The 22,782-nt window shown below is 36.2% G+C and overlaps 1 long non-coding RNA gene across 3 annotated transcripts in view; it reads right to left on the bottom strand.

Annotated features, from left to right (window-relative positions):
• Positions 1-6,655: 6,655 nt before the first annotated feature.
• Positions 6,656-22,782, bottom strand: part of LOC102483725 (uncharacterized) — a 67,712-nt gene continuing 51,585 nt past the window's right edge. For 2 of the 3 annotated variants that reach the window (XR_333810.1, XR_333809.1), the window contains exon 4: positions 6,656-7,354. This is a non-coding gene — a long non-coding RNA (uncharacterized LOC102483725). Of the gene's footprint in view, positions 7,355-8,619; positions 8,899-22,782 lie in introns of those variants that run through there. The other variant, XR_001370003.2, reaches the window with a different exon arrangement.

The following is a 22,782-nucleotide window of genomic DNA, read 5'->3' as shown; positions in this document are numbered from 1 at the left end:
AAGCTAAATATGAGTTCATTAGATGTGTCTAACTCCAATTCATTACCATACTGACCTTTCTTTTTTCTTTTTTTTTTTAAAGTTTGTTTTGCCATAGCGTATGTGCACTCACCAGAGAAAGAGAGACAATGAGAGGGAAAGTGAGAAATCCCTCCCCAGGGGAGATTACCATGCCAAAGTCTCTTCTCTTCCATTCTCCTCTTGGGATTTTGGGCACACACACACAGGTGCCAAGTGTGATTTTCAAGCTTCCAGGATTCATACCATCAGCTATGTGGGAGTCCAGCATCTGAACCACCATGCTACCTGCCGGCTCCACTATATTTATCTTTCCAGCCTCCTCATTTTGCTTGTCTATAACCTTTCACTCCAATGTAAGAAATCTGGCTCATACCAACTACCACCTACCAATTATCATAAAAATGGAGGGTAAGAAGGTAGCTCATTTTCAGTATATGTGCTTAGCAGAATCAGAATTGTTAGCCTGTACTTCTATGAGCAATGACTTTAATTAACTAGAATATGGTAGTTATATGCAGTTTATTTTGCTTTTAGTCTTACTATGTTCACTCATTTCTAGACTTACTTAGTACCCTTTTCCTCCATTCTTTTCATCAAAGTTATTTTGTACAGTTATAATATAATTAGATTCATTCATCACATTCTGCATTCTGTGATCACACTCTGGGATCTCCTAACTTCTTAAATGATTTTTTCCAAACTTTGCATGCATTAAAATTCACTTTAAAGTTTCATGGGTTGTGACATACGTGACCTGTACTCATAATTGCAGTACCATACAAAATAGTTAAAATTCCACGCTGTATCTATTCAGTCTTCTACTGTACCCTCAAGCTCTTGCCGACAAGTACTCTTAGAATTGTTCTTTATTCCAAATGTCATGTAGTTGGAATTATATAGCATGTAGTCTTCTCAGACTGGCTTTTTTCACTTATCAATATACAATTAAGATTCATTCATGTTTTATTATAACTTGATAGCTCATTTATTTTTATCACTGAATAAAAATTCATCTATTGAGGGATATGTTGGTTGCTTTCAATTTAAAATGACTATAAATACTCACATCCAGGTTTTTGCATGGATATATTTTTTGAAATCTTTGGGTGTGCACCTAGGAGTGACATTGCTGTATTGTGTAGTATGACAAGTGTTTAGCCTTTGAGAAAACACATACTGTCTTCTAAATGGATATACCATTTTGCACTCCGACTAGCAATGAATGAGAGTGCTTGCTACTTCACATCATAACAGCAATTAGTATGGTCAGGTATTTTCTTTTCAGACATTCTAATGCCTTAATGGAGGTATCTCAATATTACCTTAATTTTCAATTCTCTCATGACAATGAATGTTAAGATAGATTGATTTTTGCATATACTTGGTTGCCATCTGTACATCTTATTTGGTGAGGTGTCTGTTCATATACTTCACACATTTCTATGTTATGAGTTTTCTTATTGTAGACTCTTAATAGATATTTGCATATTTTGGATGTAAGTCCTTTATCAGATGTGTTTTGCAAATATTTTCTTCTTGCCCATGGCTTGTATTTTGAGGTTCTTAACAGCATCTTTGCCATAGCAAAATTTTAAAATTTTAATGAAGTAAAACTAAGTTTTTATTTCATAAATTATGGTTTTGGTGTTATACTTAAAAAGTCATCACTAGACCCATGGTCACATAGATTTTTCCTCAGTCTTTTTTATGCCCTTTTTAAAATTATTTTTTATTTTGATTTATTTTATACATTTAATCACTATACATTGTTTGGCTTGTCAACTGAATTTACCCAACATGAATACACTTCCACCAGTCCAGTTGAAGATACAAACCATGTTATCATCAACAGATAATAATCCATTTTTGCCTCCCATAAATGTCTTGCCTCTCTGTTTTTCTCCTTAATTTCTTTCCTTACACTCTCCTCCTTCTCCCACCTTCTTCCCTGATTATTTCCAATATTCACAACCATTTTCAATGATTCTATATCCTCTAATCTTTCAATTTCCACTATAGAGTACAGACAGTCAGTATATATTAAGTGGAGACACAATGTCTTTTTTTCATAGCCTGGCTTGCTTCACTCAGCAGTAAATCTTCCGTATTCGTCCACTTTCAATTAAATGCCAGGGTCTTATTTTTTTATGGCTGAGTAGTATTCCATAGAGTATATGGGCCACACTTTTTCAATCTATTCATCTGTTTATGGACATTTGAGTTGGTTCCATGTCTTAGCAATCATGAATAATACCACAATAAATATAGCTGTGTGAGCACATCCCCAACTGAATGTTCTCCTGTCCTTTGGGTAGATATCCAGGAGTGGAATTGCTGGATCATACGGCAGTTCTATTTGAAGGTCTTTGAGGAACTTCCTAATTGTTCTCCACAGTAGCTGGACCAATTTATATTCCCACCAACAATGAAAGAGTTCCCCTTTCACCACATCCCTGCCAGCACTTATCATTTTTGTTTTTTAAGTCTTTGCCATTCTGACTGGGGTTAAGTGGCATCTCATTGTGGTTTTGATTTGCATCTCCCTTATGATGAAGGACATTGAACATTTTTTCATATGCTTTTTGGCTGTTTGTATGTCTTCCTTAGAGAGTTGTTTATTCAGCTCATTTTCCCATCTTATAATTGGGTTAATCATTTTCTTCTGGGTAAGCTGCTTGAGTTCCCTGTGTATTCTGGTCATCAGCCCCTTATCTGAGGCATAGTTAACAAGAAACCTCTCCCATTCCAAGGGTTTTCAATTCACACATTCACACTAATTACTGTGTCCTTTGGTGTGCAGAAACTTCTTAATCTGATGTAATCCCACCTGTCTATTTTGGGAATTATTGCCTGTGCTTTGGAGGTTTTTCTTAAAAAGTCTTTGCCTACCCCAATGTCTCCTAGAGTTTCCCCAGTGTTTTCCACCAGAAGTTTTATAGTTTCCAGTTTTAGGTTTAGAGCTTTGATCCACTTTGAGTTGATTTTTGTTAATGGTGACAGATAGGGGCTCAGATTCATCTTTTTGCAGGTGGATACTCAGTTTTTGCAGCACCATTTGCTAAAGAGGTTTTCCTTTTCCCACTGGATTGATTAGTTCCCTTTGTCAAAGATTGGTTAGCTGTATGTTTGAGGGTTTATTTCTGGGGTCTCTACTCAATTCCATAGTTTTTCATGTCTGTTTTTGTGCCAATACTATGTTGTTTTAATAATTACAGCTTTGTAATATATTTTGGGGTTAGGAAGAGAGATGCCACCCACTCCACTCTTCTTGTGCAGGATGGCTTTGGCAATATGTGTCTTTTATAATTCCAGAAAAATTCTATGATCGTCTTTTCTATATCTGTGAAGAATGTGTCTTGTAATTTCATAGGGATTGCATTAAACATGTACTTTAATTTGGGTAGGATTGCCATTTTGATTATATTATTTCTTCCAATCCAGAAACATGAGATGTCCTTCCAGTTTTTTCCTTTGCAATTTCTTTTTTAATATTTTCATAGTTTTCTTTATAGAGGTCCTTAACTTCCTTGGTTAGTTTTATTCCTAGGTATCTTATGCTTTTTGTGGCTATGGTAAATGGGATTACTTTCTTCAGTTCTGTCTTTGTCTGCTTGTTATTTGTATATAGAAATGCTAAAGATTTTTGTAAGTTAATTTTGCATCCTGCCACTTTACTGTATGTATTTATTGCTTCAAGAAGTTTCTTGGTGGATACTATTGTGTTTTCTATGCATACAATCATGTCATCTACAAACAGAGATAATTTATGCTCTTCTTTCTCTATTGGAATGTCTTTTATTTCATTCTCTTGTCTGATCGCATTGGCTAGGACTTCTAGTGCTATATTGAATAGGAGCGGAGAAAGTGGGCAGCCTTGACTTGTACCAGTTTTTATTGGAAAAGCTTTTAGCTTTTCTCCATTCAGTATGATGTTAGCTATAGGTTGTTCATAGATGGTTTTTATTATGCTGAGAAACAATCCTTCTATGCTGATTTTTACTGAGAGTCTTAATCATGAAGGAATGTTTTATTTTGTCAGATGCTTTTTCTGTATCGATGGAAATGATCATATCGTTTTTATCTTTCTTTTTGTTAATATGGTGTATTACATTTATGGTTTTGAAAATGTTGAACCACCCTTGCATTCCTGGAATAAAGCCTACCTGGTTGTGATGAATAATCTTTTTTATATACTGTTTAATACTATTAGCAAGTATCTTGTTGAGAATTTTTACATCTATATTCATCAGAGATATAGGTCTGTAGTTTTCCTTTCTTGTTGTATCCTTATCTATTTTGGGAATGAGAATGACGGAGGCTTCATAGAATGAATTTGGAAGGGTTCCTTCCTCTTGGATCTCTAGAAACAGTGTGAGTAGAATGGGGATTATCTCTTCTTAAAAAGTTTGTAAAATTCATCAGTGAAGCCATCAGGACCTACCATTAACGTATTAATAGAGGGCACCTCCTATGTCACAATACTAACCATGCCATATTTACAACACTTTAAGAATAGCTTAGGTGTATTTCTGTTTACTCATTTCATGCCCGATATTATGTGGTTTACACTCCCTCTAAACTATGTTTCTTCAGACTAGTATGTCTTTTGGTCACAAAGAGTCTGTGGGCACCTGACATAATCTTGAGAATTCAGTTCTAACAAGCTGACTGGTGATTTTACACATTTTAACAATTAGTAAATACAGAAAATTATATTAGTTTCAATGCATATTATAAGGAACTTTTTGAATCACTTGGTTAAGTGTTATTAAAGAAAGATTCCTTTACTGAAAACTTTTTTTAGGATTTTTAATATGATAATGTCATAAAAAATGATACAGTATTGGAAAAAAAGAGGTGATACATTATCAGGTATTTCAGAAATTTATTTGAATATTTCTCACAAAATACTAATAGTTCCCTCCTCTCTTTCCATAATTTTTTTTTTTTTTTGGAGAGGTTTTTGCTATAGGGCATGTGCGCTCACCAGACAGAGAGAGACATAGAGACAGAAAGTGAGAAATCACCCCCCAGGGGGGATGGTCACGCCGCAATCCCTTCTCTTCCATTCTCCTCTTGGGATCTTGGGCACGCACGCACACGTGCCCAGCGTAAGTTTTAAGCCACCGGGTCCAGGACGCGAACCGCGGTCGACTACGTGGGAGTCCAGCGACATAGCCATTATGCTAACTGCTGGTTCCCTATCCATAATTTTGATTACTATCTTGTAGGACAAAACTGTTCTAAGGAATACAGTTTGGGAAATATTATTTTACAGACATTTACAAACCTTAGCTTGGACTTTGAAATTTCTATCAATTCCTGACAGAGCTCAGCTCTTATTTCTAGGTAAAATTCCAACTTCATTAATAAAATCATATTAGCCAAATTACCTCTCTGAACCAATGGGGACAATCTGCCACCTCTTATTTTAAACTTCCAAATGATTCTCTTAAGAATTAATGTCTAGTCCACTGTAAGAAAAACTAATTCTTCCCAATGGAAAATTTTCTTCAACTGCCTTGGTTTTTAGTCATGGTAACATAGTTTTCCTATTTCACATGTAAAACAACTCCCATCAGACTAACAGCAGACTTCTCAACAGGAATCTTTCAAAACAGGAGAGAATGAATGGGACAATATATTCGAAATTTTGAAAGAAAAAACTTCCAGCCAAGAATACTAAACTTGGCAGTTTTCCTTCAGAATGGAAAGCAAAATAAAATCTTTCACAAACAAAAGCTTAGCTAATTCACTAATACTAGACTGGCATTTCAAGATTTTTAAGGGAAGCTTATATCTGGAAATGAAAAGAAAGTTATTACCATTGTGAAAATATGCAAAGATATAAAGTCACCAGTAGATCAAGCACACAAATAAGAAAAACACTTGAATCTTACCAACACTGAACACTACTACATAGTAAAGATAAACAGTAACGAAGAAAGGGAAAATGGAAATACAGAATTAGGAAACAACCAACAAAATGACAGTTCCAACTCTGTACCTATCAATAATAACCTTGAATGAATTAAATTCCCCAAGTAGTTGAATAATTTTAGTTTTTTAAAAGAAAAGACCCCACTATATGCCACCTCTAAGAAAAATCTATTCATCTGTAAGACATACACAGACTGAGAGTGAAAGGTTAAGAAAGGTATTCCATGCAAGTGGAAACCAAAAACGAGCAGGAGCACATACTGATATCAGGTGAAAAACATTTCAAGCAAAAAATTTGTAAAAAGAAACAAAGATGGCCATTACATAGTACTGAAGGCATCCATTCCGTGAGAGGACACAACAACTGTAAATACATATACATCTAATACCAGAGCACCCAAATATAGAAAACAAATACTGCTAGACCTAAAAGGAGCAATAAACTCTAAAACAGTAATTATTAATTTTCTAAAAAAATCACTAAAAGAATAGGCTACCATTTGGGTCTCATTGCTGAGTTTTAGAATTGAGTTTTATTATAATTTGGTCTAATTGAATAGTCATTTTCCAGAAGGATGATGATTTGAATGAAATTTGTTTTCTAGTCAAATATAAGAGCAACCCAAACTATCTTTTGCTTGAGATGGTATAATTAAACAAAAAGAACCTTGAATGCAATGTTCTCAGATGGGAGATAGGAGGACAGCTTAAACTTTCTGACTAATACTTAAAAGTCCATTTAGGACTGAAAAATAGCTGGGCTCATGGGTCCACTAGGCAGGGGTTCTTAATCTCTGGGCTGTGGATTGGTCTGGTCATGCCCTGTTGGTGTCCCCCACCCCCACTGCAGAGGATGGGCAATCAGCAAGGAAGTGAGGCTTTGTGTTTGTAGCCCCTCCCCATCACTCACATTGCTGCCTGGGTTCTGTCTCCTGACTGATAAGCAGCAGTATTGAATTTTCATGAACACTATTGTTGTGTGAATGTTTCCTTACATATTGCAATGTGGTAGTGCTAAAAATGGGGTGCATGGTGGATGTGGTGTGTTTGGGTCATTCCAAGACCAAATGTACTACCCCCTTACCTCCTTAACCTTCATCTACCTCTTGTCCATGGAGGGATTATCTTCCACAAGGCCAGTTCCTGGTGCCCACTGGAAATTTTGGGGGCTGCTATTATAGAGGACAGAATCCTAACACCCCTCCACTCCCCAGCTAATTGTGGTTGGGGACAATTGTTTCCAAGATATGTGGATAATATAATACGTAATATAAAGAAAGAGCAGAAGATTAGCATGTCTTCTCTGTCAAGTAAATGAAAAGCTTTGCTTAGATGTATACTTTCATGGTAGTGCTTGCTCATACGATGCAATCAGGCTCATTGTACATGGCAACTACGGAAGAAGGAAAAATTTGTGTCAGGAAGATCAAAAACTGCTACTATTTGCTGTTAACAATTCTTCAGACACACAGAATTTTGCCTATATATTGAGTAGTCGAGAAAGTCATGACACACTTTTGCATAGAAAAACATAAAAATACTTTGTGACTTTCCCAACAACCTAATATTTATATATATACTGTGAAAAAAAAATATGTGGTAGAATCCATTAAAGGTAATGTTACCTGACAGTTATATTGAGCCTTATTGAATCAGCATTTTCTTATATTAAGTGACATTTTAGGGAGCATATTTTGATAACAATATATCTAAGTCTGACTGTTTTAATGGCATCCTATTATAACACTACAAATATCATTATCAGTCATTGGCGTCTATAGAAGTTTGTGATCTAAACAGATTAATAATACTATTTGCTTGTGCAGTTATTTATTTTAGTAATTTTATAACAAATATACAGGTAAAAAACTGTGTATAAAGAAATAAACACAAATCTATATAGAAAGGATCACAAATGAATCTTAATGCTACAATTTACTTCTGTGAAAGAAATGAATCTCATTCATTTTCAAAAGGACATATTAGATAAGAAATTCAACTAGTTTTCCAAATCCTGCTTTGATTTCTCAAATCAGTGCTTCAGAAATAGTTACCACTGCTTGGATTTAATAGATGAGTCAAATGTCTAACAGGTTTGTATGGCCATTCCTAAAACTGAAATATGAAATATAATCTATATTTATAATGCATTTTTTTGGAGAGGTTTTTCATTATAGGGTGTGTGCGCTCGCCAGACAGACAGAGAGAGACATAGAGACAGAAAGTGAGAAATCACCCCCCGGGGGGGATGGTCAGGCCGCAATCCCTTCTCCTCCATTCTCCTCTCGGGATCTTGGGCACGCACACACACGCGCCTGGCATGAGTTTTAAGCCACTGGGTCCGGGACGCTAACTGCAGTTGACTATGTGGGAGTCCAGTGACATAGCCATTATGCTAACTGCTGGTTCCCTTTATAATGAATTTTGAAAACCGTTGCCTACAGTGTCTCTTTCCCCACATACATAATTGCATCTAGCTTAGAAAGACTCGATTCTGAGGGGCTGCTTGTCTTTATTTATTTACCATATTTTATTGAGAAAATAGTTCTGATTTTCTTGAATTGTCTTTATATTCAAGGTAGTTGGAAAATAACTAACGATTTACATCTATTCCTGTTTCGGAAGCTGTTTTATTTTATTTGGGTTTTCTTTCCCCCCCCTTGTTTTCTGTTCTTCCTTATGCTTCTTGCTTGCTTGCTTCTGTCCTTCCTAGACTCAGTTTTGTTCCTAGTTCATATCCTCTCTGGATATGGTCAGAATCATCAGTGGTGGAAAATATGACTGCCGGGAAGTCTGCCTTCATTTTGAAAGCCAAATATCTTGACAACCTTTTCATTTATGCTCTTGTCAGAGATGGCATGGAACATTTAAGCTTTGTTATTCATTTTGGACATTTAACTCTGAACAGTGTGGAAGATGAAATCCAGAAACTTCATACTGGAAAAAAAGACATATTTCTTTACAATGCATGTCTTTGAAAACTATTCTTTCAGAAATTGTAGGGTTATGATTTTTTTTGAGAACTATAAAATGTATGCCTAGTTTATGTGAAAAATGAACTATTTGTAGACAATCGGCCAGTTAGAGAAAGCCTAGCAGCCATAAATGTGACCTTCACATTCCAATATTTATGAACAATTCTCTCAAAGTTTATCATGACAAGTGACAGGAACTACTTAAAAATAAGCACCTTTTAAAATAACTTTCCAATTCTGCAATTCTGAGAGCTCCGTGACTCAGGAATTCTCTCTCTCCTGTGGTCCTTGATAAACAAATGAGTACACTGAGGTTGATACTCAACCTTAGTGTGGTTCTTTGAAACTGCCTGCGGACAAGTCTAAAAGAATGTGAAAAAATATACATTGTGGGCTGGCCCCATATCTTTTTTTTTTCTTTTTTTGAGAGGTTTTCGCTATAGGGCATGTGCGCTCGCCAGACAGAGAGAGACATAGAGACAGAAAGAGAGAAATCACCCCGCAGAGGGGATGGTCACGCCGCAATCCCTTCTCCATTCTCCTCTCGGGATCTTGGGCACGCACGCACATGCGCGCAGCCTGAGTTTTAAGTCACCGGGTCCGGGACGCGAACCGTGGTCGACTACGTGGAAGTTCAGCGACACAGCCATTATGCTAACTGCTGGTTCCCCATATCTTAATGGTTAAGAAAGCCAGACTTTACATGGCTCACTCCAGTTCAAATCTTGGCCCCAGCAGCTTGAAAAACACGCCATGGCATGTGCATCATGCTCAAAATCCCAACAGGATGGAGAAATGTAGAATGCAGTGTAACTATGCCCCATTAGGGGCCCTTTCCCGCTCTCTCTCTCTCTCTCCCTCTGTATCTATGGTAAATGTATATGTCCTCCAGCAATAAAAATATATACAAGGACACACACACACACATACAAAATGTTTTATTCCTTTGGTCACTGGTATGAGAACTTGAAGCTAAATAGATTGGTACTGAGCAAAGATTCAAAGCAACAGCTAGGTACTGCATGTTCTAATGTATTTTCTATTTATACAATGCTGTGAAAATATTTCTAAAGAAACACCAATCTAACTACTTTTTAATTGGAAATACCTTCATTAACACAATCGTATTGAGACAGGGAATAATAAATACATTCTTTATTTTTCATTGGAACTTCTTATTTTAATTAGCTTTCTCATTTTCCTCAAAAGAGATGTGCTTGCCAAAGTAGTTCTCTAGGATTATGAGACGTGTGCTTCCATTGGAGACAAAAATAAGACACAAATGATTAAAATGTGACCTTTTCTATCTCCTCAGATTAAACCCAAAACATCTGTTCACCCTGATTACCCGTCCCTGCATCTTTTCCTTCCTGTAAGATCACGAGTATTCTCCCGGCACCTTGGAGCCTAGACGATTGCTCTCTGACTCTCAGTTTGTGTTTCTGTATTCTGTTCTAGGAGATAGGCAAGGCTGCCAGGAAGCATGTTTGAGACAGCACCAATTCTTTCTATTTAAGGTGAATGAAAGAAGATGGAGGTAAAAGCAGCCTTGAAGAGTCCACTCCCGAAGATACTGGAGGTAAAAGCAGCCTTGAAGAGTCCACTCATCTTGTAACAAGATTCTATCTCTTGTCCTACTGAAATCTGGGTTGCCTTCAGAAACCCAGCTCGTTACCTAGAGATGTGAGAAGTCTTGATTGACCTGTCCTCCTTCCGCAGCTAATAGAACTGTCAGCTTTCCTGTCACTCAACCATCACCAACCCTCCAATATAATAAAGACCTTGAAGGTAATATGGGAAATAGAGCATCTCAAGGGTATAACCTTCTCAAAAATGAGACTGCTTATTGAACCAAATACTCTACTTGAAATGTTTGAACTCACAGCAAAGGGGAATGAACATGATACATGATAGCCTTGGTTTTTAAATTAGTATAATATTCTTCTCATCTCAGCATGTTCCTAACACTTCAATCTATGATTGTCCCAAGTGTAGCAATGGAAAATTGATCCTGGCAAGGTCAGAAAAATATAACTCAGAGGAAGCCATGATTTGTGTGTGTGCTGGGAGTTGTGTGTGGATGACAAGAGTTAATTGTAAGGTGCTTTTTCTGTCTATAAGAAAACTAAAACTCAGGTTTCAGTAAATAATTGTTAAATTGTATTCAATTCATTGAACCAGGCAAAATAAATTGAACCTTTGATCTTGGCATTGTTTTCTCTGCTGAGGTTAGAGACAGAAGATGTACTGACATAGAACATTAACGCTAGCAAAACATCCACATTCTCCCATACTCCCTTGCAGTTGTGTTTGAGCCAAGAGACTAAGTTTTGACTAACGAGACCTGAGCAGAAATAATGTAAGCCATTTCCATTCTTGACCCCTGAAAATATCTCACATAATTCTCCAGGTCTCTCTTCCCTTGTTTTTGCCCTTGGAGGCAACATGATATAACTATGAAGTAAGACCAACCTGGATTTCTGCTTAAGGGAGAACTATCCTATTGAGCTAGTCAATCAAGTTAGACTTTGAATGAGTAAAAATAATTTTCTACTTTATTAAGCTCCTGGAACTTTGGGATTTGTTATCATAGTGCATATGATCCCAGTAGTTCTCAAAGTATGGCTCCCATATGGCAGCATCAGCATATCCTGGGAATTTGTTGGAAATGCTTATTCTTCAACTCATATGAGATCTGTTAGATCAGAAACTCTGAGTGGCTCAGATCTTTCTCTGTGTAACAAGCCCTCCAGGTGATTCTGATGAACACTGAAGTTTTAAGAACCATATGTCTAACCTACTTTGTTAATATGGACATAGTCCTTGATCTCAAGAATCTTATAGTCTAATAGACAGATACCCTTATATCCTAACCTCTTCTCAGTTATCCCAAGATTCTCTAGTCTTCACTGAGACTTGAAACCAGGCTCTCTCCTGATGACAGGGCATCCATTAAAGTGGTACTACTCTTTAACCGCTTACCTGCCATCTTGTGGTTTAGACAGAATTGAAGTTCTTTATGCTTCTTATAACTAAGCACTCCCTCACCTTCTTAGAAGTCTGTTTCTTTGAAGCCCATGTCATTCAGGTCTATTAGCCACTTTCTTTCCTGGTTATGTCATCTGGCAAATTCTGGGTCTCTTTTATTTGTAGATAATTTTGACACTCAGATCACAGCCTTCACCTCCATCATAAATACAGATAATTTTGATGTACATTTATACATATTTAAATCTCTCTTATGTAAAATAATTTACAGAATCTCACATATTCACCATAAGTTTCTATCTATTTCCCCTCTATCAAATCTCAACAATTTATTGAAAGAGTTGTCTATAATTATTATTTCCATTTCTTTACCCCCTCAAACCCGTAGTCTTAATTCTGCCAAAATACCTTTCGTGAAGGTCACTGATGTCTTCTATGTAGCTGAATTCAATGGATAATCTTAGAACCCAATTACCTGAAACTCTTATTTTCCCTTTTTGAAATAATTCTCTCCCCTCAGCTTTCCTGATATTTTTCTCTATCCCATTTTCCTCTTATATTTTCTGACCAATTCTCCTGTTCTTCATCCTCAGGTCTCTCAAAGCATAGTTTTAAAGTTGTTTCTTATCTCCCATTTTTTTCTCATGTTATAGTCCTTCTCTGAGTAATTTCAGCTATTACTATGATTCGATTAGCCTGGATACCCAAATGAATAACAAATTTATATTTTCACGTAAGGCCTTTCTTCTAGGTACAACTCCATATGTCCAACTATCCATTGAGTTCTTCTGGATATCTCAAATATACCTTAAATTTAATATATACACCTTTAAAGTTAGAATATTGTCCTATAATACTCAGTATTTCTTATATCGATAAATAATGCTCTCATTGGTTCAATTTTACTAGCCAGAAACCTGTGAATTATCATTAATGCTGACTTCTCCCTCATTCTATATATCCAATATTTCACCAAGTCCTTTCAATTTGGTCATACTGAATAATAGCAAACATGTCTTTGTTTAACCCTTCTAAAAACATCACTCTTCGACTCTTGTTGAACTCATTCTTTAAAAAAAAAAGACAGGGGTCTCACCTAACAGCCTTCGCCACATGGCTCAACCCACCAAACATTCTTATCTGGATTATGACAAGTGTCTTTTAAGTGGTCTATTCACATCTATTCTTTATCATCCTTCTTTATTTTCCTTCTGAAAATTTTCCAGTAGCTTATCATTCTTTGAATGAAAACCAAAATGCTTATGATCTTATGATACCTTTTAATAGATTGGTCCTTCTTAGAACTTCCTTCATATCTTTTTCCTTACTTTCTTCTCAGTGAACGAAGAGATTCCTTTTTTTTTTTTTCCCCAGATTCCCAGTTCTGCTAAAGAGCCTTCTACTACTGTAAGGACTTTGCACAGGGGAGTCTCTCTTTTTGGTGGAATGCTTTCTCTCCACTTTCATCCCCTTTATGTAGTTAATGCTGTATCATGCTTATGATCTTATCTCAAGGGTTAGTCTTAGCTAAATTGCTTCCTTCACCTCCTGGACAAAAGACTCATCCCCAAGTTAAGTCTATAATAATGCTAGGATAAATAATAATTTTATTTTATGGGGGGGATTTTTATTTGTGTTACTCAAAGGAGAATACCACAGAGAAAGGTAAATTAAAATTAGGCAATCCTCCAAATAACCAAGATTTCACCAGTGTGCATGTTTGGCTATTTCTTTGAAGCCCATGTCATTCAGGTCTATTAGCCACTTTCTTTCCTGGTTATGGGAGAGAATGTGATAGGTATAGAACAGACTCCATGATGTATACAGCCTAGATGCCACTATCATAGTTCATTTAAGTTCAAAAGGAAGAAACTGAACAGTTTATTAACTAACACTACAGAAACCATATTATCTAAGACAATGCCATCTTTTTTTCTCTATATCCTGTTCTTTTCTGAAGCTGAACCTGATTTATCATAGAGTTTTGTACTTGGTGAGAGAATTGTATTTACTTATTAGTCAATAATATTTCTAAGATTCACCTGCCTTGCAATTTTTTAATAAAAACAACAGAAAAAGTAATTTTTGTGGGTATTCTAGATACTACTTTTTTGTGTTTATATTTATTTATTCCATGAGTGAGAAAGACAGATACACAGCTCCTCAACTGGGTTTTGACACTTCAGTCCACCCAACCTCAGTCGGTCCACATCCTGGACACACACATACCAGGCATACACATGGAGAACATGGAGGTCTCCAGATGTGAACTGACAAACTTTTCATGTGGATTTGCCTTGCAGACCATGGCATTTTACTGCAATGCCACAGTCTAGTTCCTATTTTAGGTATATTATTGAAGGTTATTGAGTTATATTGTAACTTAAATTTGTAACAGTGTATTATCTCAATTAAAATGACAACTAAACATTTTAACATTTAAAAAGTAGAGAGTAATGTCACAGAAAATGGTGGAATAGGAAGCTCATGGGATCACTCCTTCCACTGAAACAACTGTTTGGCTGAAAAACAAAACAAAACAAAGACAAACAAACAAAAAAACATCAGAACCATTTGGGTCTCGGGAACCTGATCAAACACTCACAGCAATTAAGAGAGTACTTGATGAAAAGAGAGGCTGTTGATCTTTGGAAAAGAGGGAATCAGATACTAGCCTCATTCTTTAGTCATTTTTAACCAGTGAAAAGGTGACCCATGTTTCTATAGTGACTGGTTGGTGCCATATTGGATAGTAGGACCTTGTACCTGCAAAAGGTGGGGGTTGTGCATTTGAGTTAGTTTGCTAAAAAACTATCACCAATGGTTTCCCCTTTTTTCATCCCTTTAGGGCTACACTGGCTTCCCCTGAAGTGTCTATTGGAGGATTCAAAGCTATATATACCTTAATTTTTTTAAATCCAACCATTTAAAGGAATTTTTGTCAGGTCTCAGGTTGATTGCAGAGATAATGGAATAGAAACTTCAGTGACCACATAAAAAAAGAAATAAATATTTTGGGAACCAGCAGTTAGCATAATGGCTATGTCGCTGGACTCCCACGTAGTCGACCGCGGTTCACATCCCGGACCCGGTGGCTTAAAACTCACGCCGGGCGCGTGTGCGTGCGTGCCCAAGATCCCGAGAGGAGAATGGAGGAGAAGGGATTGTGGCGTGACCATCCCCCCGGGGGGTGATTTCTCGCTTTCTGTCTCTATGTCTCTCTCTGTCTGTCTGGCGAGCGCACGCGCCCTACAGTGAAAATCTCTCCAAAAAAAAAAAAAAAAAGAAATAAATATTTTCATAAAGATAGTTTGCAAAAGTTGCTATACAAATGGGCAACTATAGCCCTCAGTAAACCAAAAACCAAAACCAAACCCAAAATAAAACAAAAATAAAAACAATCCCTGAAAAGAGAAAACATCTGATTTCCAGAGTTATCACATTATACATTTAAGTATATAATATATGTAATATAGTATTATAATACTAAAAATGTCTATTTTTCAGCAAAAAAAAAAAATAAAGCATACAGAAAAACAGGAATATATGGCTTAGTCACATAAAAAGGTATTAGCAGAAACTGCATGTAAAGAAACCTAGGGGGCCGGCAGGTGGTGTGGTAGTTAAGTCTGCTGGACTTCCCCCATGGCTGATGGCAGTTTGAATCTCAGACCCGGAAGCTTGAAACTCATGCCTGGTGCATGTATGTGAGTGCCCAAAATCTCAAGAGGAAAATGGAGGAAAAGGAGAAGTGATTGTGGTGTGACTATCCCCACAGGTGGTGATTTCTAGCTCTCTGTCTTTCCAGGGAGCACACATGTCCTATAGCAAAAAATCTCTCTCTCATGAAAAAAAAAAAAAAAAAAAAAGCCTAGACATTGGAATTATTAGTCAAAATGTTAAATCAATGTTAAATATGCTCAAAGAGTTAAAGAAAACAATGGAGAAAGAAATAAAGGAAATCAGGAGAATAATATATAAACAAAAGGGAATATACATAGATTAAAATTATAAATATGAACTAAATTGAAATTGTGTGATTGAAAAGCACTATAGATGAAATTTTTTAAAAAATTAGAAGAATTCAACGTAAGTTTTGAGTATGCAGAAAAAAGAATTAGTGGGCTTGAAGATAAAGCAATTCAAATTGTCCAGTTTGAGAAACAGAATAAAAAAGAATGAAGAAAAATAAACAGAACTCAAGGAATCTATAGAATACTATTAAATATCACATATACATCATGGGAGTTTCAGAAATATTAGAGATAGAAAATGAAGCAAAAAGAACTATCAATAGAAGAAATAGTTGTCAAAACTCCCAAAATTTGATGAAAAACATGAACATATACATCCAAGAAGCTCGGTGAACTCTAAGCAGGATCAACTGAAAGATATCCACACTGGGGGCCAACAGGTGGCATGGTGATTAAGGCACTGGATTGCTACCTGGCCCACTGTGGCTCAATTCCCAGACCTGCTGGCTTGAAAGTCAAGCTGGTGAGTGTGCATGCATGCCCAAAATCCCAAGGGCAGAATGGGGAAGAAGGGACTGCTATATGGCCATCTCCCCTGGTAGGTGATTTTCTCACTTTTCCCTTCTCTCTCTCCCCTGCTCTTTCCTCTCCAGTAGCACATATGCCCTATGACAGAAACCTAAAAAAAAAAAAAAAAGCACACACTGAGGGCCAGGACTGTGGCCTAGTGACTAAGGGAGCTGGGTCCCACATGACTGACTGCAGTTATAATCTTGGCCCTAAGCAGCTTGAAAAACATGCCAAGTATGTGTGCATGCATGCACCCAAATCACAATGGGATAGAGAAATTGAGGAGAAGGGATTGTGATGTGACCATGTTCTACTTGGGGAGAGGGGGTGCTTTTTCCCTCTCTCTGATTCTCTGTCTCTGGTGAATTCACAGATTCTCTGGCAATTAAAAAAAAAAAATCTGCACTGAGATACATTATAAACAAACTGTAGAAAATCAAAGACAAAGAGACTCTTGAAAGCAACATGAGAGACAATTACATATAAGCAAAACTCAATAAAGTTAACAGCTGATGCTAATCTGAAACAATGGAGGCCAGAAGATAGTGGATAACATATTTTGGATAACATATTCAAAATTCAGAAAAAAAAACAACAAACAAACAAAACTATCAACCAAAACTCTTTGATGGCAAAAACCATCCTTCAAGAATGAAGGAAAATTAAGGCATTCTGAAATAAACATAAAGGAGTTGATTACTAGTAGACTTTCTCTACAAGGTTGCTAAAGGCAGTCAATTGATTTTTCTTTTATGGTTCATGGTTTCGTGTCCTATACAAGAAATCTTTGTATAGTAAAAGGCCATAAAACTTTTCTTTTATATTTTCTTCTATAAGTTTTATAGTTTTAGCTTTACTGCTTATCTGTTTTCTATTTCATGTTAGTTTTTGTACCTAGTATGAAGTTTGTTTTTTTTCTCTCATATTTATATTGAGTTGTTTCAGCACTATTTGTTGAGATGATTATACTTTTTCTCTGTTGAATTTTTTTCTATGTAGAAAAAAATCTATTGACCATGTATGTGCAGGTTTATGTCAGCACTTTACATTAAGTTCTATTGATTTCCATCCCTTTTTTAAAACAAATAATTATTTCATTTAACTTTATTTATTTTTTTACTTATTTTTAGTTTGACCAGAGAGGGACAAGAGAGAGAGTGAGAGAGAGAAATAGAGAGAAGGAAAGTGAGAAAGCAAGCCACCAAGTCAGGGATTCAAAAAACAGTTGGCAATATGGGAGTCCAGTACCCTTAACAACCATGCCACCTGCCAGCCCCTCTATACCTTTTTTACATCAGTATCACCCCATCTTAATTGCTATAGATTTGGAATAAGTCTTAAAATGAGGTAATGTACATCCTCCAATGTTACTCTTCTTTTTCAAAATTGTTCGGCTATTCTAGGTATTTTGCATTTCCATAGAAATTTAAGAATTGATTTGTCATTTCTCCAAATAAAACAAAATATAACAGAACAGTGCCTAATGCTAAGAAACCTAAGCATTCTCAAATTACTATTCTGTTTGCTTTTATTAAATAGAGAAAAATATATAATGTGTATTTTATTTTTTCCTCTAAAAGCTGTCTAGGAAATCCTATTTTAATTGGGTCTTTTGGAATGACATTCTTCCTTCCTCAATTACTTTTATTATTGTTTCAATAATTGAGCTACATTCATTTCCTTTATTGGGAGCCACTCTAAATCCTCTTCAGAGACTGGCAGGACATGAATGATAATAATAATAATAATATAATAATAAATGAGACTGCACAGCAGAGTATGAGCATCAACTTTGAAATTAGGTAGATTTATATGAGGGTACTTTACACAGTTCATGGAAAAATAAAATTGAAGTACAAATTTATTTTCGTGAAAAAAAATTGAAATCCATGCACAGTTAGTTTCTTTATAATATGCATCTACACAAATTTTTTGAATATCTGCTCTCATTTATATCCTACCTTTTCTACTTTTTGGATGTGTGACCTGTTTCAAATTATTAAACTTCTTCAGTTTCACTTTCTCTATTTATAAAATGGTGACACTGATATCAATTGCATTGGTTTGTGGAGATTAGCTCAGTGTCTAGAACACAGTGTACCATAAATGGTAACAGGGTTCTAGTAATTGTTAGCGAACTGCAGCAATTCTGATTCTGAATGAATTTAGATCCCTGGTCAAATGGGTTGTTCAATATAAATCATAAAATACAATACTAAAAGTCATCTGCCTTCAGTGTCTTAAGAGGTCTATTTCTATAAGAAATGTAATTCCTGGCTAGCCAGGTGGTATGAAGGTTACAGAGCTGCATCCCAAATGGTCAACTGCATGGTTCAAATCCTGGACCCAATGACTTAAGAAAGATGCCATGTGTATGTGTGTGCATATCCCAAATCACAAAAGAATGAGGGAAAAAGGACTGTGGTGTGGTTATCCATGCTGGGGGATGTTTTCTTACTTTCCCTCTTTCTATCTCTCTCTACTGAGCACACCACTCTATAGCAAAATTAAAAAAAAAAAAAAGCAAAGAAAAAGAAGAAGAAAAAATATGTAATTCCTGAGACATCCTAAGTGGATCCTTGAGATATCCCTCAGAATGCTACACCACACAAGTCAGACATATCCTTAAGGACTCATCATTCTAAATCTTGACTCAATTAGCTGACATCTTTGAAGATTATTTTTGCTTAGCAGTTCTTTTATTGGGTTTTAGTTTGGTCATATGGTCAATGATGCATTTAAAAAATTAAAATTTAGCCTTAGATCATAAAAAGGCAATGTAGATGCTTCATATAGAGATGTTATTAGTCCAATTACCTAAACTCTCAAGGTAATTATAAAGGGAATATTACTTTCATGTTGGTCATATTGTTTCTAGCTTAAGAAAATGAAATGTCATTTCTGTATCTTCAGGTCTACTATTTATCTAACCTCTAACCCAAGTAAATCTATTGGTTAATGCTTGTTTGAAAAAGCAAACTGAAGTATGTTGTCCTAAAAGGACTATCCAATGAAGCCTATGCCTTTGCTCTTTAAAGAGATATGTCTTCCCTTTGATCCTCTAAGAATATAAATTTCAGAAAAAAATTGGCATAGTGGTTAAGGCAAGGCACTAGACTCCCACATCATTGACCATGGTTTGAGTCCGGGACCTGGCAGCTTGAAAAGCACATGGGATGTGTATGCATGCCCATAGTCCCAGAAGGAGAATGGAGGAGAAGGGATCGTGTTGTGGCTAGTCCCCATGGGGGGGGGGTGATTTCTTACTTTCCCTCTCTCTGTCTCTCTGTGGTGAGTACATTCACCCTATGGCAAAAACCTTAAAAAACAAATTAGAATAGAACTATTAGACATCATCATGCTGAATTAAAAAGAATGAATGAGTTGGCACAGTTGAGCCACGATTATTCTGGTCTCTGGTGATGTGCACGTAACAGATTTCCCAGAGCCAAAGTCAATCTACCTGGGCACTTGCATGTGTGAGCAACATACCACACTGATTTCCATGACATGATTGGCTCCTTCACTGACTGGGTAAAATAACTGATCTTCTAGCACAATATACATTATTGTTTTTGTTATGAAAGAAGCAGCTCAAAATCCTTGTCAATACCAATTGAAATATCATATTCTAAATCAGCATTATTATTGCCAAAATAAGGAAACATTTTCATTTATTGACGATTGGAGCTATAGACTGAAAAGAACTTAGTAAGGGTGAAAATAAGGTTCTTGTATAAGCTTTTGACACAACAAAATAGGAAATAAATTTATTAACTGCTCACTATGATCTGCTCAATTTTATGACACTAATAAATGAACCACAATATAGGAAAGCCTAGTAAGTCTGCTTCATAAATATGAACAGTAAAACTACGAAGGCTCAGGATGGGTACTCTTGGAAAATTACTCTATTTAGGATACTCCTAGAGCATGCTATGAAGCTTTCAATGATCACATAGTATAAGGATCACTTTGGTACCTGATGACTGTCCTTTATTGTTTTTTTGTTTTGTCTTTTTTTTTTTAAGATAGATTTTTGCGATAGAGTGAGCTTGTTTACCAGAGAGACAGAAAGTGAGAAATCATCCCACAGGGATATGGCCATGCTGCAATCCCTTCTCCTCCATTATCCTCTCAGGATCTGGGGCACACATCTGCATGAGTTTAAGCCCCCAGGCCCAGGACTCAAATCTCAGTAGACTATGTGGGAGTCCAGAAACATTATGCCATCTGCTGATCCCCCATCCTTCTGTTTAATAGAAATGTCTCTCTACCATTTCTATGTGATGTATGTCTTTTTCACAGATCAGTGAAATTCAAATTCTACAAGTATTTATTGAGCATTTATGATGTATGTATTTAATATTATGTCAGGGAACAAGAAGGCTAGATTTTAACATTGTGAGACATTTATCAGTAAGGTAGGAAGATCTGACTTATGATAACCAAAGAGTTAAGAGCAAAAGGTCATTGGGACCAGCAGTTAGTATAACGGCTATGTCGCTGAACTCCCATGTAGCCGACCAGGGTTTGAGTCCCAGACACAGTGGCTTAAATTCATGCAGGGCGTGTGTGTGTGTGTGCCCAAGATCCTGAGAGGAGAATGGAGGAGAAGGGATTGTGGTGGCCATCCACCCTGGGGGTGGTGGTGGTGATTTCTCACTTTCTATCTCTCTGTCTCTCTCTGTCTTTTTGGCGAGCGCACATGCGTCCTATAGCAAAAACCTCTCAAAAATAAATAAATAAAGAGCCAAAGGCCATGAAAAATTTTCTTTTTTTTTTAAAGAATAATTTATTTCCATTTGTTATTGTTATTTTTTCCTTTTATTTGACAAGAGAGAGAGAGAGAAAGTGAGAAAGCAAGCCACCAGGTCCAGGACTTGAACCATGGTTGGCCATGTGGGAATCCAGCACCCTTATCCACCACACCACCTGCTGGCCCCTGCCATGAATAATTTTCTAAACACTGGTATACACATTGTACATGGTCTAAAACTTAGGAGTGGAGTAAGAATGCCATGAAATGGAGAATACTGGGGCAGGTTTCAGATTTGGCATGAAATTTGAACCATATCTTGGAGAACAGATAGAATTTCAAGTAGGAGGAGAAGAACAGAAGAGACCATTTTTTTGGTGAAAGCAACTTGAATAGTCACTAAAGGATAAATAAATCTGAATTTCCAAGACAGGAGAATAATTTCCTGGCTATTGTGAAAACTCCTTAGAGAGAGTGAGAGAAAAAGTTTCTGAAAGTTTTGTCATTATTATATTACTAGTAACTGCAGAATGAACTCAGTTTTGTTTTCAGTTTTGTGCTTTGTTATTCATGCTTTCTTGCTTTAGCATATAATCTTCCTCTTTTCTCCCACCACACATAATTTATCTTTCCCCCCAAAACCATGTTTTCTATAAGTCTCCACAATACAATGTGTAGACCCAAGCCTTTATTAGAAAATCTACTTAACATGAGCTCCTGTTCAAGCACTGTATGCGATGGCTGAAGATGATTCCATAAAGAATGCAAAAGTTGATTGCTTTCAGCTGCTGCTTCAGTATTATTATCATGTTTTTAGGAAAAAAAATTGTATGAATTATGTCATTCAAATACCTGACTTCAAGAAAATATGATGATCTTATGTAATTGCTTATATCATATACATATGGTTTTAAGTACGCAGAAGATGTTCAATAAATATTTTCTGAATGAATGGACACATGAATAAATACATGAAGGCTTCTTTACAAACTTTAGTCCTTCTATCCATAGAATGATTGGCATATGCTGTTTTGACTCCAGATATTTCTAAGTGAATAATCTTAAAGGACTTGAATTTGTCCAATAAATGAGACAGATAATGCTCTAGGACACCTCTTAGACAATGTGGCTCTTCATAGATAGTAAATTTAGGGCCTGCAGTTAGCTTGGTGGTTGAGGCAGACTGTGCAATTTGAGTCCTGAACCCCACAGCTTTAGAAACACCATAAACTTGATGACTTTCCAATAAAGACTTTTTGATGTAAATGATGGGGATATCAATAAATGTGTTCTTTTGATACTGTATAATAATATGCACCAACATTTGCAATATCATCATAATTCACTAAACAATATGTTCCAAATGTCACAAAATTGTATATGGAGTCAAGATCCATTCAAAGTGTATGATAGACTAGTGGGTTTTAATATAACAAAGAATAAAAATTTATTTTCTTTCTTTCTTACTTTCCTTTTTTAATTTGCCAGAGGGCACATGTGCTTGCTGGAGAGAGTCAGAGAGGAAAAGAGAGAGAGAAATGGAATATGAGAAAGC

The sequence above is a fragment of the Tupaia chinensis genome, unplaced genomic scaffold (genome assembly GCF_000334495.1).
Source record: "Tupaia chinensis unplaced genomic scaffold, TupChi_1.0 Scaffold000097_1, whole genome shotgun sequence".
Classification (NCBI taxonomy): domain Eukaryota; kingdom Metazoa; phylum Chordata; class Mammalia; order Scandentia; family Tupaiidae; genus Tupaia; species Tupaia belangeri.
The sequence above is the reverse complement of the archived record's forward strand: the minus strand, read 5'-3'. Positions and strand labels throughout refer to the sequence as shown.